Below are 27,299 nucleotides of genomic sequence, written 5' to 3'. Positions count from 1 at the left end.
TTGTTTTGTTGATGTGTAACGACCGTGTTTGCTTGGAGGGTAGTGTCGCGTGGTTCACGAGGTGTATCGCTGGCCGGGTGCCCATGACGGGAAGGTCTGCTTCCTCTGTGCTGGTATTAGGCAGACAGTGTGGGTGCAGGTGGGGCTGGCTCTGGGTGGTTACATGATATGGATTGCCTTAGGTAAGGGTATGTGGATGTGATTGGATTAGTGTGGGGTAGATATGGATAATATACGAAAGAAAAGTCCTTCCTTGGCCCCTCCCTCATCCCTTACTTTTATAGAAAGTTTTTCTCTCTCCCTGCTTCCGCTTAACCTTAGTTACTACTTAAGACACGAATGTAGTACGTGGAGAGGAGTCTCCCACAGCCATCCCCAGAAATAAATAGAATTTAATAATAATAATGATAATAATAATAATAATAATAATAATAATAATAATAATAATAATAATAATGATGATAACAATAATGATAATGATAATGATAGTAATGATAATAATAATAATGATAATAACGATATTACAAATTGTTATGTAATGATAATATTGATAATGAGAAGTCTCTATCAAGGGTGTAAGGCATGTGTACGAAAAATAGAAAAGGAGGTTGAGTGATTCCAGATGAAGGTTGTCTGCGGCAGGGTTGTGTGTCACCAAGACTTTTTGATTTGTGTATGGATGAGGGTGTGAGAGGTACGTGCAAGGGTCTTGGAAAAGAAGACGAGTATGCTGTGTGTAGGGGATGAGAGGGCCTGGGAAGTGAGTTAGCTGTTGTTTGCTGACGATACATCGCTGGAGGTAGATTCGAGTGAGAAACTGCAGAAGTTGGTGACTGGATTAGGAAAAGTGTTTCGAAGGAGGACGTTGAGTAAATGTGAATAAAGCAAGGTTATTAGATTTAGCAGGGTTGAGGGACAGCTTAGTTGAAGTATGAGTTTATATGGAGAAAAGTTGGAGGAAGTGTAGTGTTTTAGATACCTGGGAGTGTACGTAGCAGCGAATGGAACCATGGAAGTGGAAGTGAGTCGTAGGGTGGGCAAGGGGACGAAGGTTCTGGGAGCACTGAAGAATATGTGGAAAGAGAGGTCGTCATCTGGGAAGACAAAAATGGGTATATTTGAAAGAATAGTGGTTGTAGCAATATTTCATGGAAGTGAGGCATGTGTTTTAGGATGTGCGGTTGAGGATGTATGTCTTAGAAATAAGATATTTGAGGATAATATGTGAGGAAAGGTTGACGAACAGGATCTATGTGTTAGAAGTGAAGGGAACAAGGAGAACGGGGAGACTAAATTGGAGATGGAAGGATGGTGTGAAAAAGATTTTGAATGATCGGAGCTTGAACATGCAGGAGAGTGAAAGGCCTGCACGGGATAGAGAGAATTTGAACGATGTGGTTTACGGGGATAGACGTGCTGTCAGTGGAATGAACCAGGGTGTGTGAAGCGGCCTGGGTAAATCATGAAAAGTTTTACAGAGCCTGGTTGTGGATAGGGAGCTGTGGTTTCGGTGCATTACTAATGAAAGCTAGAAAATGAATGTGAGCGAATGCGGCCTTTCTTCATGTTTCTTGCGCTACCTCGTCAACGCGGGGAAATGCAATCAAATATTAGGGGAAAGGTGATAATGATAAACAGTTTATTGAACTAACTTGAAGCAAAAACAGAAAATAGAAAGAGGAAAATGCAATGACCGACCGTGTGTGTATACTTAAGGGAACTTGCACCATTGGACACGCTCCTTGCGTGTAGTTTGTTTGGACGTTCACAATAAGCACTGTAGTGCATTTAGTGTGCATGGACACAGCTCATTAGAAGGTTAATGTGTAGAACCTAAGGTGTTTAGACAACCCATCGGAAAGCAAGCTTCGAACACCAAATTTGCTCAGACATGATCCATCTGAAAGTTAACGTATGGCGCCTCCTGGACGTGACGGCAACAGTCAGTGTGGAGGACCTAATACGTTCAGACCCAACCCATGGCAGTAGGAGTGAGAGAACTCGACTTGCAGAAGAATCAGACGAGGTGCAGTTCTCCTGCAGGTTCTGACTGAGAGAACAGACCTTAGCCAATGTAATCTGGGGGTCTCTGGCTGCCCCTCACCACGCCTTCTCTGTCTCTGGTCTCCTCCTAATATCGTCAGTTTTATTATGGTAGATTTCATGGTCGGCACCAGGCCGAGCTTGCCGCAAACTCAAGTCATTAACCAGCTAAACCGCATTGTTGTCTTGGGCGGAAAACTCGTATTTTCGAGAGGGTAAATGCCACTTTTACGTGGGGGTTGCAGAGGGTGGAGAGGCTTTGGTGAACGGGAATAGTGGGCGTGGAACACCGGAAAGTCTCCTCGCCGCCCACGACTCCCAGATAGTGGGTGGGGGTGGGCTGAGATGACGGTGGGTAGGGGAGGAAGGCTTAAGGTGGGGGGCTGGGGAGGGCAGGTGGGCTGGGGTGGGGAAGGACTGTGAGATTGGGGTGTTAGCTGGGGGGAAGGAGTCATGGTTAGGCGGACGGAGTAAGGTCTGCTAATTCGAGGCAGAGGAAACACGTAGTCAGTGATGCGCTGTGTTCGTTACCTTCGAGCAGCGGAAGAGAACCTGTGGTTATATGGCGGCCCATACACACACACACACACACACACACACACACACACACAGGTCGACAGCGATGGATTCCGACACCACCTCAGACTATCTGGCCTGGCCTAAGTCCCTGTGCAAAACTTCCTCACTTCTGACGTTCGCCACACCGCCAGGTGCACGGCCCGTGTTGGTTGGTGTGTCTTCTAGACCACATTCACGGTAGAGGCGCACACTGATTCCGGCCATTATCCTAATGGCAGAGGCTATGGTAGAGGGCCTCTGAGCCACAAAAAGTATCCCTCCCTCACTTCCCATGATTGAAGTCAGGAGGGTGAAGCACGAGTGTGAAGATACCAACAGTACATACAGCATTCGTGGTAAGAAAATCAGGCCACCAAAGATCATCGCTGGCAGATATATTTCATTCATATCTACGTATTATCAAAAGCTACGGAGGCATAAGATAGCAGGTTATATGACTTTCTGTTCAGCTGTGACACAACGTTAACAACACCAGATCGGGTTGTAACTAGACGCATCATGTCGCCTCTCCATCATTTCTGAGAACACCAAAGTTCTACAAGATAATGATGTAGAACACATCAAGAATAACAAGGGTGAGCGAGCACTGCGGGCATCCAGACCCCAGTGATCAACCAATACAGAGTTTGAATCAATCGATGTGGCTGCAGGATCCTGTCATAACGGGGTGACAGTGCGTCCGTCCTGCGCATACCATCCAACACCACATTACTCCAGGACGATTTATCCCTAGTAACACATGCTACAGGTGCTACGCTGACGAAGAGTACACCACAAAAGATTGTCCTCAGCCTAGAGATTACGAAGCTTGCTCACTGTGCACTAAACTCGGCCACAGATGCCCACACTTCTTCATAGTCACATTCGGCCTCGACTATGGGATGTAAGACCAGGAAATCAGCAGTGAAAGAAGGAGGGACCGGCTTACTGCCAAAAGCTCAGCCAAGCCAATCTTACTCGCAGCTCATAAAAACCCCACCAACAAATCTTTACAAAAACCTAAGAAAATGTAAGAAAAGTCGCCAAGATGGCAAACACCGTGATGAATATGAGGATTACCCTCGCCGTTTGACCAACATAGGCTGCCTCAGTGGAAGAGGATAACTTACACCAGGAGTGGAAGCAGAACATGCATAGATCAGACACCCAACTGGCCATGATTATCAAAGCTATGATATCGCTGTTGGACCAGCCAGTATCCTCATAATATCACTGTTGGACCAGCCAGTATCCTCATAATATCACTGTTGGACCAGCCAGTATCGTCATAATATCACTGTTGGACCAGCCAGTATCGTCATAATATCACTGTTGGACCAGCCAGTATCGTCATAATATCACTGTTGGACCAGCCAGTATTGTCAGAATATCACTGTTGGACCAGCCAGTATCGTCATAATATCACTGTTGGACCAGCCAGTATCGTCATATCACTGTTGGACCAGCCAGTATCGTCATAATATCACTGTTGGACCAGCCTGTATCGTCATAATATCACTGTTGGACCAGCCAGTATCGTCATGATATCACTGTTGGACCAGCCAGTATCGTCATATCACTGTTGGACCAGCCAGTATCGTCATAATATCACTGTTGGACCAGCCTGTATCGTCATAATATCACTGTTGGACCAGCCAGTATCGTCTTATTATCACTGTTGGACCAGCCAGTATCGTTATAATATCACTGTTGGACCAGCCAGTATCGTCATAATATCACTGTTGGACCAGCCAGTATCGTCATAATATCACTGTTGGACCAGCCAGTATCGTCATAAAATCACTGTTGGAGCAGTCAGTATCGTCATATCACTGTTAGACCAGCCAGTATCGTCATAATATCACTGTTGGACCAGCCAGTATCGTCATAATATCACTGTTGGACCAGCCAGTATCGTCATAATATCACTGTTGGACCAGCCAGTGTCGTCCAGTGCATCAGGTGGGAGAGGGTTAACACTTGACACTGACCAGAGAGGACACCTCACCCGCACAGCCTCACATTATTGTTCCTAGAGACACCTAACCACAGCAGCAGTGACCTCACTGCCCACACCCTCAAGGCAGCCCAGCCCCTAACACCTGGGAAGGCAGGTAACACAACTTTCAGATATGGATATCTCTGATGACGTAAATCCTACTGTACGGACGCAACCGAGTAATGTTGACCACAGATGGACACAGTACCAGAACCCCGCCAGCAGTCCCGCACCAGAGAACAACAGTAGTAACACACACACACAGAGGCAATCGTGGGGAAATCGAGATAATGTTCCCTCACTGTGCTTCAGTGATCAGAGTTACACAACTCACCGCACCAACAGGCACTTCCAACTTATGAAAACAATGTGCATGAAGAACCAGACGTCATATTGTGATATATAGCCACGATCTCCTGAACCAGCAAACCACAAATGTCTAAGGTTACTTACCAAAACAATCTTGGTGGCCAACTCCACGCAAGGGCCGGGTTAACTGTTCGGAAATGTCTTCAGCTTAGATTATTCGACGATTTCCCCGTACATAGATAGCCAGCCAAATTAATGACCTCCCTGGGACCTGTCAAGTTAGCCACAACATGTGTACCACCACGTCAGGGAGACTTATATTACCAGCTGTCAGAACCTGCCCATATCATTAATGACTTCGGCGCCGGACGTACAAGGCTCACACATTCCTCATCAAAACATCTTGGGTAGAAATGTATCATAACTGATCAGATACGACGATACACAGCACGTGGGACCTACCTTACCAAGATGTTACTGGCTCTCTGCCACCAGGGTTGATTCTTTGAAATGGAAAAAGAAACGTAACATTTATACCAAAGAGGTTGACTCCAGCGGTAGTGATGATACATCATGGTAGCCACTACATCAGCGGCACTAACCTTCACCTCTGGAATACATCGGGTGGCAGTACACACACACACACACACACACACACACACACACACACACACACACGCCAAATTAGAAGAAGAATAGAGACATGATAGACGATGATGTTGAGGGAGGAAGAACACTGCAGTGAAGAAATAGGTGAGGCGTTAAACACTTGGTGTGAAGCCGTATAGAAGGCGGGAGTCAACAGCCGTCACCACCGCCAGACACAGAACATTATCATGTTCACCTCACACTCGGGGAACCACAGAGGCCAGACACCGCTTCACCATCATGCTAAACCTACGACCACACCCACCGCTGGACATATACTCCAATATCAAATGCGTAAAAATCTCCGGCAGACGTTGATGGAGCAAGACACAACAACGAAGGGTAAAAAAAAAAAAGTCGATCAATGTTCTGACACAATAACACCGGAAAGAACCAAAAACATTCCTACAAGAAGCTCAACAACGACATGATCACCTGCGAGGCATCAGACACTCAACACTAACAAGAGGGCCAAGCTACGACGAGACGACTCATGAACACAGGAAGAAAATAGGAATCATAATTAAGCTCACGACGGAAGAGATTCTTGTTGTGTGGCTGACTTAAACAGAGAGAGAACCATCGCACTACAGACCACATACTCAGTAAGGCTGTCCCCTGACAACTGTCTCTCAGTGAAAACTGATCCCTCACTGACAGCCAGGATGATTAACAAGAACTCAGCCACAGGAAAGAGCCACGTAAACAACAACAAAAAAATAAACAAATTACCATATTACCACAGAAAAACCTTCACTAGCTGGCCAAGAGCAACGCTGTGCTTAACACGCGATACTTTCTCCTGAGGTTTTAAGGTAGCCAGCCAGGGTAACTGTTACACCAAAACTTGGAGTACCAGATGCTGATGCAAAGGGTTACCGACCCATTTCCCTCTTAGAAATATCAGGAAAAATTATTTGAGAGAATAATTAACTTTAGATTAAGGTAACACCTAGCAAACAACAGCCTCTGTTATTAGAATCAGTATTACTTCCGGAGGAACAGTAACTCCGCAGTGAAGACCAAAACATAACCAGATGAATACACCAGAAGACCTATAACATCCCGAGCCACACACTACTATTAGTGTTGCCTTATTCTCCTGAATTAACTACTGTAAGACAGGCACAGAGAAAAAAAAAAAAAGCGTTTTCAGTATTGCCTTCCAGTACAATAACACCATCAGTAAGACCTTGATTATAAGTTGGCCGAAGTATATAAAATTTGGGAGTGTTTACACTGTCAAATGCAAGGTATGTAAAGATGTATACATTGACCAGACCGGCAAACCTGTAACTGAAGAGATGCTATTGGACACTGTCATTCAGTACGCAGGGATGACCGCAAAAATGCGATCGGTAAACACTGCCATGAAAAAGATCATCCCGTAGACCTTAACGACCCAGTCACATTCTACCCCTCCTCTGATTATCTTACCTGTGACGTCATTATATCTGTTTTAATTGCTAATACTAAGAACTTCAGTTTGTCCTTAGACAACTTTAAAGCGTATCCTAATATCAACCAAATCATTATGAAAGAATTATCAAGAAACGGTAACAAGAAAATTAGTCGAACACACAACTTGTTACCCAGGCCAACCTCCTCCACACAACTCCTCTTACCCACATGGCACCACCCACTTTTCCTTTAACGGTCAGGCCAGTGTGTCGTCTACAATGGCAGAGGAGAGACGGAATTTTTGTGGTGGTGTTGGGATTTAAAAAACTTTATGAATTGTTGGCCCCTGATGAGGCGGATTGTCTCCGTGAAACATGTGCCGCAAGGGTTCAGGCATATCGGGCTCGGAAAAACTCTAATTGCTCTGGCTTCCATTCAGCTTTTATTACTGTCTGACTATCTGTAATCGCTGTAAGCACATTATCCGTGAGGCGAAACGTTCCTTTATTCAAAGGAAGTGTGATAACCTCTCCTTGTCATCAACTGATAGGTCTTTCTGGTCCTTAGCTCAGGGCATTGATAAGAACTGTCACTCTACCTTCCCTTCACTTTTCCGCCTTGACGGTCCCTCCCGTTGACAAAGCAGCTTTCTTTGGTTTCCATTTCTCCTCTCACTCCACCTTGGATGACTAACATTCCTTCTCCACCTGATGCTCCTTTTCTAATCCTATGCCCCTTCCTATGATCTCTTTTCGGACTGTCCAAAAAGCGCCTCTTTCTCTGGACACAAGCAAAACTTATGGTCCTGATGGCATCCATCCCCGTGTACTGAAAAAGTGTGCCTCTGAACTTGCACCTGTGCTTGCTCGTCTGTTCCGATTCTGCTTAAAACCAAAATTTTTCCTTCTCCTAGGAAGCATGCATCTCATCCCAAAAAGAGTGACCGCTCTGACCCCTCCAACCATCGTCCTATTGCTTTGACATCTACCATTTCCAAAATCTTTGAATCCTTCCTCAACCCCCATATCCTTAAACACTTCGAAAAGCACAGTCTTCCCCCTGGTCACCAGTATGGTTTCCGAAAGACTTATAAACTGTCCCAGGCTAACTTCCAAACTTGGCCCCCTTGCTCTGCGCTGCAAGGTTGGTTCACTTTCCCTCTTCTATAGGTATTACTGTGGTTTTTGCTCCTGAAAGCTGGCTGCTTGTGTGCCCACACTGCTAGCTAGACCACGCAATACTAGGCAAGCTGCTTCGTCACATGATTTTTGTGGCCATCGGCAACTCAAGGGTGGACCGTTTGGGTACCAGTTTCTTTCCCTACACGTCGAAGCTTTGGAACTCTGAATCTTCTCATGTCTTTCCCAATAACTATAACCTGGCGCATTTCAAAAGGCAGGTCTTTCACTTTCTCAAAAAAAATATGAATACTTTCCTTTGTTTTTTCTTTTTCCTTTCATAATTCCTTATATAACTCAATCAAGGCCCAGCCTTGATGTGGACTCTTGTCCATGACTGGAGCCTTCAACATGACATAAAAAAAAATTGCTTCTGTTTCTCGACCGTACCTTCGCTTGTCTAACCCCCCCCCCCCCCACACACACACACACACACACACACCAGCACCACCACCCAAATACAAACAAAGAAGAGAATGTGTTCGGCAGCTTCTCATCCTTCGTGTTGGCTCACGTGCTGGATCAGCAGCGGTTGTGCGCTAATTACAGGCGTGCCGGCTGTCACAGCAGACGTGAGGTTATGGTAGGCAGCTGCCTGTGTCCCGTATTGTAGCGATGCTGGGAAGCTGTAGTTTGACGTGAGAGTTTCCTTTGAGGTACTTCATGCTGTCTGTCTGCATCTTACTTTTCATTCATTTCAGACTCATGTTTGGTGAGGATGTGAACAACACTTCCTGGCTTCATGGTTAGGTTAGGTATTGAGTATCACTGAACTGAGATCGGTACCTACTTAGATCTCTTGCTGTTGAAGGTTACGGGGAAAGGAACTTCGATGAGGGAGATGGGCTCTGGATAGGGTACTTTATACCTAAGAGTAAGTCTGGTGAGAGGTAAGGTATATATGGGGAAGATATCAAGACAAAAAGCTACAGGAAAGACAAAGGAATGCTGAAGATAGAGGCGTAAATAGACGAGTGTTGAATCCATGTGAGTGGAACGCTAAAGAGGAATCTGAGCTCCACTGAATGCGATGATGGTGAAGCTGTTAGTTGGGGGTGGAGAGGATGGGGTACCGCTGCGATAAACACCCTGTATCAGCTCGACTTCAACAGTACCGCTTGTCGTAACGGAGAGAGATGTAGGAATGCTTGATGCAGCGGAGGCGAGCTTAGGAATGCCTGTGATACAGCGGATGCGGGCGTTGGCATGCTTGATCTAGCGGAGAATAGCGTAGGATGGCTTGATATAGCGGGGTATAGCGTAGGTCGGCGTGATAATAGAGGAGTACAATGTAGGTCAGTTTGATGAACGGGAGATCAGTGTTGGAGAGGATGGCGTATTAACGCATGTAGAGAGGGACTGGCTCGAGAACGTTCATTATCATGGAGCCCATGATGAGAACGTCTGATAAGAATGATACTCGCGAAGAACGTTTGTTGGAGTGAGGTTATCTGTTGACGTTCATTAAAGTGAGATTATTTTGGGATATTTGTTGAAGTGAGATTATCTTGTGACGTTTGTGGACGTGAGACTGTTCGTCGTTAGAACGTTTCTCTGTGGAGACGAGCGTTAGGACGTTTGTGTGATTCAGAGGCCGTAAGCGTACACCGTATGTAGCGCAGGTTCACATGGAAATGTCTCCTGGAACGTAGACTCGGTCGCTTTCCATAAGACCAGACTAATGTGGGAATGTTTGTCTTAAGACACACGTAGGTAGGTTGTTGTGACGGATACGAACGAAGTTATTTGTTGTAACGAGCATCGTTCACTTTCGGGTTATCATACGAACTTTTCTCCTGACGAAGTTAAGCAAATTGAAACTTCACATTGCAATTCGCTCACCGCTGCCTTCATCTCTTGCTGCAACTCGTCTGTGAACATTCATTTGCCAGAATTGTATGTTTAAAGAACAGAGGAAAGAAGGAAAAGAGAAAATACAGTAGTTCCACCTTGTCAGGTATAAGAGGACCTGTGTGTGGGTGTAAGACATGATGAGAATGCTGGACTGAGGAGAAATTCCCCTCCTCCTCCTCCTCCTCATCCTTCACTCCGCATCTCTTGATTTGGGAGTCGTGTGGAAAGTCATGGAGGAGGACATCCCTGACTGGCGAGTCGTGGGTCCCGTGAGAGAGGCAGTTCTGTAGGGTGGGCCCCGCGGAGAGGTTTTGGGACTCAGTCCGTGTTCTCACATCCAGCACCTGGTTGCACTGTGGTCAGGCCGCTCTGTGTTTTGTCGGAAAAGGCGCCACTTTGTCCACCGCACGGACAAAAAATGCCGCCGTGGCTGACCTGGTGACGCCCCCCGACGGTGCCCACGGTGGTGACCTTTCGTGGGTGATGTGGAATCTGTTCCCGGCCCGCCCTGCCCCGACCCACCTGTTAGAGGCTGCAGGTCGTGAATCCAGATGTTCCACTGTGCACGGCCCTTCCAGCGAGGGAAGATGGTCACCTTAGCATCACCTGCTTCGCCTTAGGGGCGCCAACAGGTGAGATTCCCTCCACCTGCACTCATGCACTTGACCCTGACATCAAGACGGTTAAGCATAAACTTAGATTCTGGCAGAGATGATCACGTGGGGTGGTTCTTTATCACTCGCGTTAGTCTCTCTGTTACCCTCATTCCAGTCCTCATGTATTGCTGTTGCTCAGGTTCTCTCCCACCTCGTTGATGAAGGGACCTTTTGTGCCGAACTCTTAGTGGGTCACTATCAGGGACCTTCCGTAGCGGTGGTATTCCCCTGGACCCAGATATTTGAAGGGAATAAAATCACAAGAACCTTCCAGTCCGCATCAATTCGTGTGCGTGTGAGAGAAGTCCTGAAGATGATCACTTAGCCTTAAACCTGACCCTTAACATTTACACTTGACGCATCATGGGGAAGACTCCTCTGTAGAGACACAACGTGCATTCTCTTAATTCATGACCGACGCTTAACTCACTCGCTGTCGTATGTAGCCCGACGTATTGTCATGGCTGTATTTACTGGTCCAACAACTCACTGGACTCACTCTGTCTCGACGTTAGTTACTTTGTTTTATTACATTATCAATACTTTTTTCGATTTTTCTTTTCTCTTTATTCGAGTGTTTGTGAATCGTACATTTGTAGCCAGTGTTGTCTTTTCACCCAGTAGAAGGTTATATAGTTATCAGTAGTGTAGTTTAACTCCCTAATTCGTGGAGTCATTATCCCTTGCCTACCAAAGTACGACCCTTGAGCATGACGATACGACCCTTGGGTATGATGACCAGGCCATCACACACCAGGGTCGTGCCTTGGTGCTCCTGAGGCGAGGAAAGACGTAAGAACATGGGACTCGGCCACGCACGGTCTTCACTCGACATCCCCTTGCGAGCTGCGTCGGTCCTCCGGCACCAGAGATGCCCCCTGACGGAAGGTGGGTGGGTGGCAGACGTGAGTTATGCTATAATTGGATAAGATCTGCAGGGTTGTATCCCCGTCCCTCACCGCACCGCTAGCAGAGCGTTCAGCAGTGCACGTCATGCTAGGCGGTCATGAGAGCTCACCTGCAACAAAAAAGAGGAAAATAAGGTGATCTAGAACTGTACATCACACCAGTGCGGTGTATATTCCCTCATGTCTTAGTATTACTAGAGCAGAGGAGACAGATTCTATGATTTGACCTGTGCCAAGCAAGATGAAATAAGTCATTGAGAGATTTTGTATCAGTTACTCTGCCATATCATTGTAAGAGTAGAATATGTCTCTCTCATCATCAAATAACGAAGGAAACCCGCTACGGGAGAAGTGCGAGGACAACACTGTAATCTGGACGACTGCGGAAACAAGAGAGGAGTTTGCTGCAACGCTTCTCCCACTTCGTACGTGAACGTCATACATCGTCTGTTCCTGTTCGTGGGTTTTATATTTTCCTACGTACAGATCTTCCTCTTCTGTTCCTTTAATTCTTTTTTTTTCCTTTATTATTTAACGAATATTGAAGTAGTTGGCTTTCTCCATACGTGACGTTCTTGACCCGTGTGGCTGGCGGGAGTCGAAGTAACGGCTGGCTGGAGGTTGATGTACCGAGGAGGAAAACTTAAATTAGAAAGAAGACTATAAGGTTAAAACAAGAAAGAGAAAACGATGGTTCCACTTGACAATTTACGATAACCTCCTGAGCACGACGGCCGGCGGTATGATCGGGAGGGGATGATGGTGTGGCCTCTGACCCAAAGGTCGTGCTTTAGTGTCGTGCCGTCCAGCACTGAGGTCGTGCTGTCGTGCTCAACGTTCGTACCGTCATGCTCAAAGGTCACACCGTTGTGCTCAAAGGTCGTATCGTTGTGCTCAAAGGTGGCATCGTTGTGCTCAAAGGTCGCACCGTTGTGCTCAAAGGTCGCACTGCTATGCTCAAAGGTCGTATCGTTGTGCTAAAAGGTCGCACCGTTGTGCTGAAAGGTCGCACCGTTGTGCTTAAAGGTCGCACCGTTGTGCTCAAAGGTCGCACCGTTGTGCTCAAAGGTTGCACCGTTGTGCTCAAAGGTCGCACCGTTGTGCTCAAAGGTCGCACTGTTGTGCTCAAAGGTCGCACCGTTGTGCTCAAAGGTGGCATCGTTGTGCTCAAAGGTCGCACCGTTGTGTTCAAAGGTCGCACCATTGTGCTCAAAGGTTGCACCGTTGTGCTCAAAGGTCGCACCGTTGTGCTCAAAGGTCGCACCGTTGTGCTCAAAGGTCGTATCGTTGTGCTCAAAGGTCGTATCGTCGTGCTCATTGAGCATAACGTCCTGCTCAAGGGTCGTACCGTTCTGCTCAAAGGTCGTACATTTGCTCGCGCTCCTGGTCGTACCGTTGTAGTCTAAAAGGCTTTCCCGGTCGTGATCAATGGTCGTGATCAAGAGGTTAAGGTCCACCAGGGTGAAGTACTTCATCTCCAGATAAAATCTCTTTTTGTGAAGAGAAGTGAAGTTTGTACCTAAAACAGAATCGGGAAGGAACTGCAAATTTCTCCTTATAGATGTGTTTACTTAGATTTGTTGAAGAGTAGAATGCGGAGTTGTCACCCCTGGCTGGTGTATTACTACTGTCAATTAGATATTCGTTAATACCCTGAGTATATAGAAGGTAAGTAGGAGTCCGTAGGAAGACTAGCAAGAATTTGACAAAGATGCAACGAGAGAAGGGATGATAGATGGTCGCTGGGTTACGTGAGGAAGTGGGTGAGATATCATGCTTGTAGTATATTAAGATATCTCATTCGAAAGACTGCCTAGGCACTTGCCTCTTACCTATAGCAAAGGTTGTAAAGCAAGCTGGAGCGGAAATGATAGCGGTGACTGTGGCTTTAAACAGACCTCTGGTACGAAATTGTTGCCACAGTAGGAGAAAGAGGAGACGGTCGTAATAGCTACAAGAGCAGTGATGTTGGCTGCAACAGCAGCAGCAGCGGTATCTACAGCAGCGACAGCAAAAGCAGTATTAACAGCAGCACAGAAGCAGCAGCAGGAGTAGCAGTAGTGGTAGCAGCAGCTACAGCAAGAGCTTGCTGGGGAAGAGACAGTCGTACGTACAGGTAGCCTCATGAAGGAGGCGGAGATGTACCTAGAACACCTCGTGAAGGCCTCCGGCTGGACCCCACACCAATGCCACCATATGTGGTCCTACCCTGAGGGCGCCACGCCACGCCAGGCTACCCCGCCCAACCCGTAATATCCCTAGGCTCTCTCCTGAACTTTAAATGGTTCACGACCTCATATGTCGTACCATTTCGATTCACCTCTTCTTTAGGGGATACTTCTTGCTAAACTGAAACATTTGAAACCTACTTGAGGAGGACACCCAAGAAGGAAGATGGGGATTGGTCGATGGCAGTAGGTTTGCAACAGCCCGCTAACTGCCTGCCAGCCAGAAGACAATTGCTAACTCATCTGCATACAGAGATTGCTAACAAAGGGTGAGTGGGGGGCGGGTCTCGTGTACGACGCTTTCAATACTCACATGGTGGGCCAGCTGGTGACCTCACACACTCACTCATACCCCTTCCCCCCTCCACTTCTCTCTCTCTCTCTCTCTCTCTCTCTCTCTCTCTCTCTCTCTCTCTCTCTCTCTCTCTCTCTCTCTCTCTCTCTCTCTCTCTCTCTCTCTCAGACGCTGGGTCATGCTCCTTTTGTTTACGACGCGCTCTGTGTGGGTAAGACTTCGCTAATTCGCTACAGACAGCCGTAGAGATTTAGAACGGTGTGCACTGTGGCGGAGTTATGAATTGTGTGTGTAACGTGTAATATCAAACGTTGTCTTCAGTGTTCTAGTGAGAATAATGAGGCACTTTTATTGTTGGCGAGTTTAACGTTAATCTCTTTGTGGACAGATGCGAGGCTGGTCATGACACCGTAGGATGGTGTGAGTTCTCCAGCGCGAGTGGGAAGGACAGATAGACCGACAGCGGATGATAAGCCGCAGGCTGAGAGACAGACAGGCAGACAGACAGGCCGTGAGAGAGAGAGAGAGAGAGAGAGAGAGAGAGAGAGAGAGAGAGAGAGAGAGAGAGAGAGAGAGAGAGAGCACCTGACAGAGACGTGAGAATCATCATGAAGGCTCACCAGGCAGTAACCCCATATTTTCACGTCACTGTATGTGAGGAGAGCGTGTGGTCGGCCCCGGGAATAGCGTGTTTAAGGGCTTCTGGTCGTCCGCCGCTCCCAGAGCTTATGATGACATTTGCCACAAACTTCCCTTCGTGACTACGTACCATAAATATTTAGCGTCACCGTTGGAGCAGGAGGAGGGAGCACCGACGGGCAGGCTCAGGATCGAGGATTCATGTTGGTGATGGGGAATGCAAGGCGGCGACCGTGACCCTGAAGGTCGACCTCCTACACCACGTACCTCTGCCCTCGACTCTTTCAGAACAGCCAGGTGGTGGTGCGCGGAGGTGGAGGATACACACTGAGGCACACTGTGGACGACAAGGCAGGCCGGAGGAAGGGTAATGAACTGGCGGCCATGACACTTGTTCATGGTAGTGCAAATCCACATGTGATTGTGTGGACGGAACTTCATGGCAATGTGTGTCTCTGAATAAACTTCATGTGTTTTCAGGGAGTTGTCCTACAACGTAAGATATTAACGTAGTTACGGGAAGTAGTTTAGATTAACGTCTGACTGATATTGTACGAAGAAGATGCTCTAATTTCCAGGTAGGTTAATAATGTAGTGAGCAAATAAAGACCAGATTGTGTGAACACAACACCTTCCATAGTCAGCAGGTAACACTGACAGCTTCCTGGTGTTATTACTGTCACATCATGCGGCAACAACCCAGTGCGAGAATAGTCTTGATGAACCACGTGTACGTGTGTACATCATGCCTCGCCCAACACACACACACACACACACACACACACACACACACACACACACACACACACACACACACACAATGTGTGATCTGATTACATTCATACATAGTGTACAGAGATGTAACTACGACTTCCCAGGTATGTGATGTGTGTGTGTGTGTGTGTGTGTGTGTGTGTGTGTGTGTGTGTGTGTGTGTGTGTGATCACCTTGTGGATACGTGGAGGGAGCTTGATGACACTCATGAGGCGTCATCATCTCTTAACTTCCATCTGTAAACTTTCCTCCCACACGTTATCTTGTGGGCCATCGCTCTCATGGCATCGTAACTCATGTTGTTACATTAGTGTGTGAAACTGTAGGTGTGTCGCTGGTACGGCTCCTCCCAGCTTCAAGGAGCAGTTCAGGTCGACACCGTCAATTCCAGTGAGGAACATAGACACTGTATGAATGGTTCCACTTGCTCCTCTTCTCTCCCAGAAGGGGAAATGTGGGTTTTGTTACCCGCTGTTGAACCTTCTCCAGCGACTCTGTGCTTTTCCTTAAGTGTATAAACTCGAACTAAAGATTCGAACACCCATCGGGAGGTCCACAGCACACTGGATATATTACGGATTTCTTCTCCCTATTTTCGTGTAAGCAATTTTGACAAACACCTTGTTTATAGTGGTAGTTGGTGCTGGAGGTGTGGTACCTGGTGCTAGAGGTGTGGTAGCTAGTGCTGGAGGTGTGGTAGATAGTGCTGGAGGTGTGGTACCTGGTGCTGGAGGTGTGGTACCTAGTGCTGGAGGTGTGGCACCTGGTGCTGGAGGTGTGGTAGCTGGTGCTGGAGGTGTGGTAGCTAGTGCTGGAGGTGTGGTACCTGGTGCTGGAGGTGTGGTACCTGGTGCTGGAGGTGTGGTACCTGGTGCTGGAGGTGTGGCACCTGGTGCTGGAGGTGTGGTACCTGGTGCTGGAGGTGTGGTGCCTGGTGCTGGAGGTGTGGTACCTGGTGCTGGAGGTGTGGTGCCTGGTGCTGGAGGTGTGGTACCTGGTGCTGGAGGTGTGGCACCTGGTGCTGGAGGTGTGGTACCTGGTGCTGGAGGTGTGGTGCCTGGTGCTGGAGGTGTGGCACCTGGTGCTGGAGGTGTGGTACCTGGTGCTGGAGGTGTGGTGCCTGGTGCTGGAGGTGTGGCACCTGGTGCTGGAGGTGTGGTACCTGGTGCTGGAGGTGTGGCACCTGGTGCTGGAGGTGTGGTACCTTGGTGCTGGAGGTGTGGCCTGGTGCTGGAGGTGTGGTACCTGGTGCTGGAGGTGTGGTACCTGGTGCTGGAGGTGTGGTACCTGGTGCTGGAGGTGTGGTACCTGGTGCTGGAGGTGTGGTACCTGGTGCTGGAGGTGTGGTACCTGGTGCTGGAGGTGTGGTACCTGGTGCTGGAGGTGTGGACCTGGTGCTGGAGGTGTGGACCTGGTGCTGGAGGTGTGGTACCTGGTGCTGGAGGTGTGGTACCTGGTGCTGGAGGTGTGGTACCTGGTGCTGGAGGTGTGTGCCTGGTGCTGGAGGTGTGGTACCTGGTGCTGGAGGTGTGGTACCTGGTGCTGGAGGTGTGGTACCTGGTGCTGGAGGTGTGGTACCTGGTGCTGGAGGTGTGGCACCTGGTGCTGGAGGTGTGGCACCTGGTGCTGGAGGTGTGGTACCTGGTGCTGGAGGTGTGGTGCCTGGTGCTGGAGGTGTGGTACCTGGTGCTGGAGGTGTGGCACCTGGTGCTGGAGGTGTGGTACCTGGTGCTGGAGGTGTGGTAGTGTGACCACGTCAAAGCTGGGCCGGATTCACATGACCACCAGCCATAACCAGGACTGTGCTCCACAGTGCATCGTGAAAACACTTGAGCATGACGGCACGACCCTTGAGTACGACGGTACGACCATTAATCACGACGGCACGACCCTTGAGTACGACGGTACGACCATTAATCACGACGGCACGACCCTTGAGTACGACGGTACGACCATTAATCACGACGGCACGACCCTTGAGTACGACGGTACGACCATTAATCACGACGACACGACCCTTGAGTACGACGGTACGACCATTAATCACGACGGCACGACCCTTCAGTACGACGGTACGACCATTAATCACGACGGCACGACCCTTGAGTACGACGGTACGACCATTAATCACGACGGCACGACCCTTGAGCACGACGATACGACCATTAATCACGACGGCACGACCCTTGAGTACGACGGTACGACCATTAATCACGACGGCACGACCCTTGAGTACGACGGTACGACCATTAATCACGACGGCACGACCCTTGAGTACGACGGTACGACCATTAATCACGACGGCACGACCCTTGAGCACGACGGTACGACCATTGATCACGACGGCACGACCCTTGAGCACGACGGTACAACCTTTAGATTTTGACCTGTCCTTAGGCATTGTCCATCATTTTTTTTTCTAGTTGTTCTCGTAAAGATTGTTATTCTGTTATACTTAATTACTTATACTTATTTGCTTATATTCATTTCTTGTTATCTGCAGGTGAGACGGCCGTGATGTTGGGAACGATAGAGCCTCTTGATGGATTTTTGCCCGTGGTGAGTGTGAGTAGTAGCCACTGTAGTAGTAGTAGTAGTAGTATCTGTAGTAGTAGTAGTAGTAGTATCTGTAGTAGTAGTAGTAGTAGTAGTAGTAGTAGTAGTAGTAGTAGTAATAGTATCTGTAGTAGTAGTAGTAGTAGTAGTAGCACTGATAAGAGAAAAGAAAAGGAAGTTTTTCTTTTTTTACGTCGGCGGCTCCAGTCTCAGACAGTAGTCCGTATCCAGGCCGAGCCTTGATAGAAATATAGAGGATTATGAAAGAGAAAAAGAAGAGATTCACGGAGAAAGTATATACGACTTTTGGAGGAAGTGAAAAACCTGTCTTTTGAAATGCGCCAGGTCATAGTTATTAGAAAAGACATGAGAAGGTAGAGTTCCAAAGCTTCGACGCGTAGGGGAAGAAGCAGTTATCAAAATGGCCCACCCTTGAGTTGCTAATGGACACAAAGTAATCATGTGACGCAGCAGCTTGCCGAGTATTTCGTGGTCTAGCTAGTGGTGGGGGCACACAAGCAGCCAGCTCTCGGGAGCAAGAACCAAAGTAATACCTATAGAAGAGGGAAAGCGAACCAACATTTCGACGTAGGGCAAATATGTCAAATCCTGAAGTTAACCTGGGAGGGTTGATAAGATGGACCGCTTTCGACCCAACTCTGTCAAGTAAGGATGCGGAGCTAGAACCACCGCAGATGTGAGAGCAGTACTCCATACGAGGAGGAATCAATCCCTTGTATAAACGGTGCAACTGTTCAGAAGAAAAGAAGTTTCGACATCTAAACAGGACTTCAAGTTCCTCAGAGGCAGACTTAGTTGGTTCCGTGATGTGGGGTTTCCAAGATGGAGTGGATTTTACAGTAATACCAAGTATGTTCACTGAGTAAAGAGATGGAATTCCAGAATCGTCAGAGGAGAGAGGAAAGTTGTGAGGATTTTTAGAGGCGTTAAACTTAACCAGATTTCGTCTTCCTCACTGAGATATCCTAAGTGCAATTGAGTGCAGTTGATTATTTGTGGAAGAAAGGAAATCGTTGATGAAAAGGAGAAAAAGTTTTAGGGATAAGACAGAACATTGAGGGACACAGCTGTTAATGAAGGAGTGCTGGGGAAGGGTGGGGTGAGGGGAGGCTGATTCATCGATAACCACGGAGATAGATCGGCCAGAGAGGCAGCTAGATATGAGGGAGTAAAGTGAGGGAGGGAAGCCGAAAAAATGAAGCTGAGAGATGAGACCCCGATGCCACATCCCGTTAAAAGCTTTGGATATATCAAGGGCAATTATGAGTATGCTTCATTATCTGTATGTTTATTGTTTACACAGGTTTAAGAGTGTTCATAACAAGAACACAAGAATAGGTCAAATATAGTATTTATTTGATGATCTGTGACAATAGACATGTGTACGGAAGCGTCGTCTTTGGACAGAAGCAGCACCCAGCATTGTCTTTTACTACCATTTTTCTCTTCCCAGTCATGCCTTCCAGGAAGACAGCCAAATGACGTTAGATAATAATGTTTCATTCAGTGTATCGTATACAAGGTACGATCACTTCCTTCTTCACTGTGTATGATACAAGTTCTATTCTAATGATGTTATCTCGTTCGGACGAGGAACAACGCACTGTCGCGAATATGTTTGAAGGTAGAACTACACTTCTTGGACACTTGTTATCAGTATTACAGTATTCCACTAGAATTTCGGCCCATCTCGGACCCTTCTCATTTGATACAATCGGTCCGTGATGGTATGAAACTATAGTGGAATTAATAAGAAACAAGTCTCTAAGAAGTGTGGTTTTAGAATCACACATATTCATGAGTTGTTCTTCCTCATATATGTATGTGCAAACAATGACCCCCTGGCGCACGGGACTCGAACCGGGACCACTATCGGTGAGGTGAACAGAACGTGCTAAAATGATGTATGTTTGTATGTATCAGGAACAGGGGAGCAAGAATGCTATCCACGTGACTCATAAGCGTCGTGGAAGGTAAGGCTGGTGGAGGCATGGGGTGGGAAATACTCCCCTTGTATTCCTTTACTTAATGTATTAACTTTATATGATGGGAAACAAAGGAAAGAGACACACGAGGATTTTTCCCTGCAAGGCTCCGGTATGTGTTCGTGACTGTGCCTCGACAAGGCAGGAAAAAGCAAGAGAATATGAGAAAAAGATGTTTGATTTGATTATTTTAAATCATATAAACTTAAGTCCTAGTTATCACAAGTGTCGAGGAGCGTTTCAGTTTATACAGACAAACTCGTCAAGGCTCTGGGCAGGTTGGTGTGAGCTTCCATTGTTAGTGCTCCCATCCTCAGTCTGGTCAGCAGCCAGGTGTCAGCACAGGACATCCTCCTCTCCCCAGTATTATACAGGGATTTACAGTATATTACCTTCCTTTTCCGGTGCTCAGCAGTGAACAGTGTCCTCGATCCGTAACGGAACAGTATGAAGTTCTGTTACTGTCAGTGCCTTAATAAGAAGAGACCCTCCCCACTAGACTGGACATCAGTAATCATATAGAAAAGACGTATAAAAGAAATACGATTATAGAAGTCTACGTTTTTCTTCCTCTGTTTCTCTCTACCATCGTGTCAACTTCCTATCAGTATTTGTGAAAACCACAACCAAATTTGTGAGACATTGAGACGAATGGAAATGAACACCAGCCGTTTATCATAGATGCAAGAATAACCCATAACGTATGAATCTGTAAACTGGATCAGTCGACGCCTTAATGTTACTATAGCCAGACTAAAGCTGAACCAGGCAGTAGATACTCATGGTGAGTTTGCCCGTCATGTTGGCACAGAATAAACGAAAACATTGCCAGCAGAGATGCTCTCAAATGCTACAAAGCCACGTAGAAATTTATAAAATCATTGAAATGAAAGACAATTCTCGTCATTCATAACAAGATACGTGTGAGCTTGACACCCACGACAATGCTTTACCCAAGATACATGAAAAGTATTCAAACTTCTCTTAATGTAACTTGATATAGGATCCAGTCACTGTGGCACAGTTCCTGAACCTTCTGTGCGCTCAGTTTCCTCTCTCGCGCGACAGATCTCGGATGAGTTCACAGTAACACAATCATGTCTCCTCGCGCTTGAAGCTGTGTCGCGAGTCGTCAGAGTTGGTGACAGCCTCAGAGCAGAGGCGGTGACAAAATGCGTGTATTTTCGCTGTTCTGTGATAGTCCCACTTGTCACCGTGTAGTAGCTGATGGATTCATGTGGATTACGATGCCGTCCGGAAACTCAGAGATTGATGTTATGATACCATGTAACGACCGCTTTACCTTGCAGTCACACAGGTGCTGTAACTGTTCCCGGTTAAACCTAACTGTCTGTTCCCGGTTAAACCTAACTGTCTGTTCCCCGGTTAAACCTGCACTGCTGTAGCCACACATAGATTTCTGGGGGGGGGGGTTTAAATGTCTGACTTCATTTAATTTTCTTATCTCGTGCGACAGAACATGTACAGAGTCTCTCACGCTTTTTTGCTGGGTATTCAAATGTTTCCTCTGATGCCCATTTGTTATAGTCGCAGAAAATCCTCGTAGATTCGAGTATTCTCTTTCTTTCATTCTTTATATGAGACATCTGATATAATTTCTTATAGCCCTTCTAATTTCTTTCTTTTCTTTATGCTGGCTGAGACGACACGGGCAACTGAGGCCCTATTCAGGGCTATCCCAAAAGATAATGAGCTTTAAAGGGGAGAAAGAATACTTCCTACGTATTCCGTGCGTTTCGTAAAAGGCGACTAAAAGGGGAGGGAACAGGGGGCTGGAAATCCTCCCCTCAAGTTTTTTTTCTTCACATTTCCAAAAGAAGGAATAAATAAAGGGGCCAAGTGAGGATCTTCGCTCCTAGGCTCGGTATCCTATTCTTAGCGCTACCTCGCTAACTCAGGAAATGGCTGTCAGTGGATTGAATCAGGGCATGTGAAGCGTCTAGGGTAAACCATGGAAAGGTCTGTGGGACCTGGATGTGGAAAGGGAGCTGTGGTTTCGGTGCATTATACATGACAGCTAGAGACTGAGTGTGAGCGAATGTGGCCTTTTTTGTCTTTTCCTAGCGCTACCTCGCCGGAGCGGAAGGGATGCTATTTCATGTGTGGCGGGGCGGCGATGGGAATGGATTAAGGCAGCAAGTATGAATATTTACATGTGTATATATGTATATGTCTATGTGTGTATATGTATGTATACGTTGAAATATATATGTATGTATATGTGCATGTGTGGGCGTTTATGTATATACATTTGTATGTGGGTGGGTTGGGCCATTCCTCGTTTGTTTCCTTGCGCTACCTCGCTAAAGCGGGAGACGGCGATGGAGTATGATAAATAAATAGATGGCGACTAAAAGGTGAGGGAGCGTGGGGCTGGAAATCCTCCCCTCCTGTTTTAATTTTTCCAAAAGAAAGAACAGAGAAGGGGGCCAAGTGAGGATATACCTTCTAAGGCTCAGGCCTCTGTTCATAACGCTACCTCGCTGATGCGGAAAATAGGGAATATATATGAAATTATATATATATATATATATATATATATATATATATATATATATATATATATATATATATATATATATATATATATATATATTAGCCTGAGCTAGATAACCATTGTATCGACCAACCCTAGGGATGGATGAACAGCTGGGTCGATTGTGGACCGACTGCCACAGCCAGGATTCGAACCTACGCACTTGACCCTGGGCGGCCCGTGAATGCGTCACAGTCACGAACGCTAACCGCTGCACCGATGGAGTCCATGTTTCCATTCTTCAAGTATCATATATCATTGTCTTCTCTTTAGACTACATAGTGGAGTCACTTCTATATATATGAGTCTGTGTGCTCCTTCTTGCCTGAGTCTTACTCGTATGATGCTTCGGAATTTTCGTTACTCATTTAATCTTTCTTGGTGTGTACTAAGCCGTACAACACAGCGGTATTCTGTGATGCTTCGTCAGTACACCATGAACATGTTCATCATCCAGTGTTTCCGTCTTCTCGTGAAAGGCTTCAAGAACATAGATAATATGAGCGAACATGTGTGTCTCTCCTTGTGACACAAGTGGAAAAGAATTCTAAACATCACATACCGTTCCTGTTGTTACTCCTGAGAGAGAGAGAGAGAGAGAGAGAGAGAGAGAGAGAGAGAGAGAGAGAGAGAGAGAGATTCCCTTGTTTGGTTGTGCATTAATCTTCCCTGCCTTACCTTGCTACCCTCTCCTGTTCTCCAACCCTTCCACACCCCTTCCTCCTCCAACCCTCCCTTCCCTTCCCTTCCCACCTCCACCCTGAACAGGACTTCCGGTACTCTCCTGACCCCTGGGAAAGTGAAGATCGTGGTTTGTAGTGTTTGTACCTGGGGAATGTAATCTGGCAGTGAGGCAGTGACCTGGAAAATGGGTGGCCAAACATAACAAAGACTCATCACAAATGACCTGGCAAATGGGTGGCCAGACCTGGCAAAGACTCATCAAAAATGACCTGGGAAAATGGGTGGTCAGACCTGACAAAGACGTGAAAAATGACCTAGGGAATGGGTGGCCAGACCTGACAAAGACTTCAGAATGGGAAGGAATGGTGCTAACCAGGGAAAAGAAATTTGATCTATTTTGGGATTTTCTACAAGACTTGAAGACTTGGTTGTGGCGAGAGATGGGGAATCGTCACAATGAAGGAACAGTGGGAGTTCAAGAGGTGCTGATGAGATCTCGGACACCGTCTACTATAAAGCAGCCGCTGTGGTGGCAGCAGCAGCCAGGGGGCCTGGGAACCTGCGTCGTGCACACCAGCCCCAGGATGGCAACTGTCTCATGCATCTTGACGCCAGCAGCGTGTGTGTGTGTGTGTGTGTGTGTGTGGTGGGGGATGATGTGTCTCTCGTCCTGTTATCCAGAGGCATATCGTGCCCCTGGCCAGCCCGCTGGCTACACCACACTGGGACTTGCAGGCTACTGGGGCAGGGGTGGTGTTGGTGGGTGGGAGGCGCAGTACTCCTTGCAGCGCTGCGTGGGAGCGTATGTGTGGGTTACCGTCTTGTGAACCCGAGACAACGACCTGCACTAATATATTCTTGGGGTTTTTTTTTTCTGTCAGTTTACCTGGAGGTGTTGGTGAGTGATGTGTTTATCAGTAGTGCATTATAACTGTAGTGTCTGCTGCGTTCTCATGATTAGCGGTATTTAATTGCTTTCTAAAGACTGGGTGGGACTTCATTCGATGAGTGAAAAAAAAAGTATTAGAGTATGTGGTGTGTGTGTGTGTGTGTGTGTGTGCGTCCCAAGGGCCTGACGGAGGCGAGCGGGTGGCAGCCACGGGGCAGCGTCCTTCCGGCGTGTGTCCTGCCTGAGCTTCCAGATTATTTACGATAGTAGCTAATGCCTCATTGTGTGGCCTGGGGAGGCGCTCCGCCAGGCTGGCCAACACACCCACCGGCTGAACCCAGCTGGTGTGACTGTAAGGGCGATTGTAATTGTGTGTGTGTGTGTGTGTGTGTGTGTGTCTGTGAGGTGTATGGTAAGTTGTACACACATGGACATGTACACACAGTGCACAGGTGCACATGTCTTCGTACATGCCGTGTTCGTGGCCATGAGTGTACAGCATGACTGTGTCAGTCACAGTTGTAGGGAGACTCAGGGTTCCCGTGGTGGTGTGGCCGGATATCATAGGCGGATGCATCGCTTCCCCCCAGGGTGCTGTGGCAGCCGGGTTCCCAGGCGCCGCGGGTGTGTGTGTGTGTGTGTGTGTGTGTGGAAGGCCCCAGATGCTGTGGATGTCCAGGGTTTGTGTAAAAATCACAGATATTGTAAGTAATAATTGCTAATAGAAATAATTATAATAATAATGATAACGATAATGATAATAATAATAATGATATGATGTTAATTATATTAATAATAACAATAATAAAAATAACAATAACAATAATAGAATAACAATAATAAAAAATGATAATTATAATGATAATAATATTAATAATAATGATAATAATAATAATAATAATAATAATAATAATAATAATAATAATAATAATAATGATAATAATAATAATAATAATAATAATAATTTTTTTTTTTTTTTTTTTTTTTTTACCTCGTCGCTGTCTCCCGCGTTTGCGAGGTAGCGCAAGGAAACAGACGAAAGAAATGGCCCAACCCCCCCCCCCCATACACATGTACATACACACGTCCACACACGCAAATATACATACCTACACAGCTTTCCATGGTTTACCCCGGACGCTTCACATGCCTTGATTCAATCCGCTGACAGCACGTCAACCCCTGTATACCACATCGCTCCAATTCACTCTATTCCTTGCCCTCCTTTCACCCTCCTGCATGTTCAGGCCCCGATCACACAAAATCCTTTTCACTCCATCTTTCCACCTCCAATTTGGTCTCCCTCTTCTCCTCGTTCCCTCCACCTCCGACACATATATCCTCTTGGACAATCTTTCCTCACTCATTCTCTCCATGTTCCCAAACCATTTCAAAACACCCTCTTCTGCTCTCTCAACCACGCTCTTTTTATTTCCACACATCTCTCTTACCCTTACGTTACTTACTCGATCAAACCACCTCACACCACACATTGTCCTCAAACATCTCATTTCCAGCACATCCATCCTCCTGCGCACAACTCTATCCATAGCCCACGCCTCGCAACCATACAACATTGTTGGAACCACTATTCCTTCAAACATACCCATTTTTGCTTTCCGGGATAATGTTCTCGACTTCCACACATTTTTCAAGGCTCCCAGAATTTTCGCCCCCTCCCCCACCCTATGATCCACTTCCGCTTCCATGGTTCCATCCGCTGACAGATCCACTCCCAGATATCTAAAACACTTCACTTCCTCCAGTTTTTCTCCATTCAAACTCACCTCCCAATTGACTTGACCCTCAACCCTACTGTACCTAATAACCTTGCTCTTATTCACATTTACTCTTAACTTTCTTCTTCCACACACTTTACCAAACTCCGTCACCAGCTTCTGCAGTTTCTCACATGAATCCGCCACCAGCGCTGTATCATCAGCGAACAACAACTGACTCACTTCCCAAGCTCTCTCATCCCCAACAGACTTCATACTTGCCCCTCTTTCCAAGACTCTTGCATTTACCTCCCTAACAACCCCATCCATAAACAAATTAAACAACCATGGAGACATCACACACCCCTGCCGCAAACCTACATTCACTGAGAACCAATCACTTTCCTCTCTTCCTACACGTACACATGCCTTACATCCTCGATAAAAACTTTTCACTGCTTCTAACAACTTGCCTCCCACACCATATATTCTTAATACCTTCCACAGAGCATCTCTATCAACTCTATCATATGCCTTCTCCAGGTCCATAAATGCTACATACAAATCCATTTGCTTTTCTAAGTATTTCTCACATACATTCTTCAAAGCAAACACCTGATCCACACATCCTCTACCACTTCTGAAACCACACTGCTCTTCCCCAATCTGATGCTCTGTACATGCCTTCACCCTCTCAATCAATACCCTCCCATATAATTTACCAGGAATACTCAACAAACTTATACCTCTGTAATTTGAGCACTCACTCTTATCCCCTTTGCCTTTGTACAATGGCACTATGCACGCATTCCGCCAATCCTCAGGCACCTCACCATGAGTCATACATACATTAAATAACCTTACCAACCAGTCAACAATACAGTCACCCCCTTTTTTTATAAATTCCACTGCAATACCATCCAAACCTGCTGCCTTGCAGGCTTTCATCTTCCGCAAAGCTTTTACTACCTCTTCTCTGTTTACCAAATCATTTTCCCTAACCCTCTCTGCACACCACCTCGACCCAAACACCCTATATCTGCCACTCTGTCATCAGACACATTCAACAAACCTTCAAAATACTCATTTCATCTCCTTCTCACATCACCACTACTTGTTATCACCTCCCCATTTACGCCCTTCACTGAAGTTATCCCTGGGGATAGGGGTGAAAGAATACTTCCCACGTATTCCTCGCGTGTCGTAGAAAGCGACTAGAGGGGACGGGAGCGGGGGGCCAGAAATCCTCCCCTCCTTGTATTAACTTTCTAAAATGGGAAACAGAAGAAGGAGTCACGCGGGGAGTGCTCATCCTCCTCGAAGGCTCAGAGTGGGGTGCCTAAATGTGTGTGGATGTAACCAAGATGTGAAAAAAGGAGAGATAGGTAGTATGTTTGAG

At 46.8% G+C, this 27,299-nt stretch overlaps 1 protein-coding gene across 4 annotated transcripts in view; it reads left to right on the top strand.

The window, feature by feature from the left end:
• The window catches only part of LOC139749421 (uncharacterized), an 832,237-nt gene that overhangs the window by 758,744 nt on the left and 46,194 nt on the right, over nt 1-27,299 (top strand). Inside the window, exon 1 of one of the 4 annotated variants that reach the window (XM_071663265.1) lies at nt 17,777-18,049. The exons of the other annotated variants lie outside the window; for them this stretch is intronic. The gene's annotated coding sequence lies outside the window, so the exon portion shown is untranslated. Of the gene's footprint in view, nt 1-17,776; nt 18,050-27,299 lie in introns of those variants that run through there. 4 annotated transcript variants of the gene reach the window in all.

The sequence above is a fragment of the Panulirus ornatus genome, chromosome 7 (assembly GCF_036320965.1).
Source record: "Panulirus ornatus isolate Po-2019 chromosome 7, ASM3632096v1, whole genome shotgun sequence".
NCBI lineage: Eukaryota > Metazoa > Arthropoda > Malacostraca > Decapoda > Palinuridae > Panulirus > Panulirus ornatus.
This window is presented reverse-complemented; position numbering and strand designations above follow the sequence as displayed.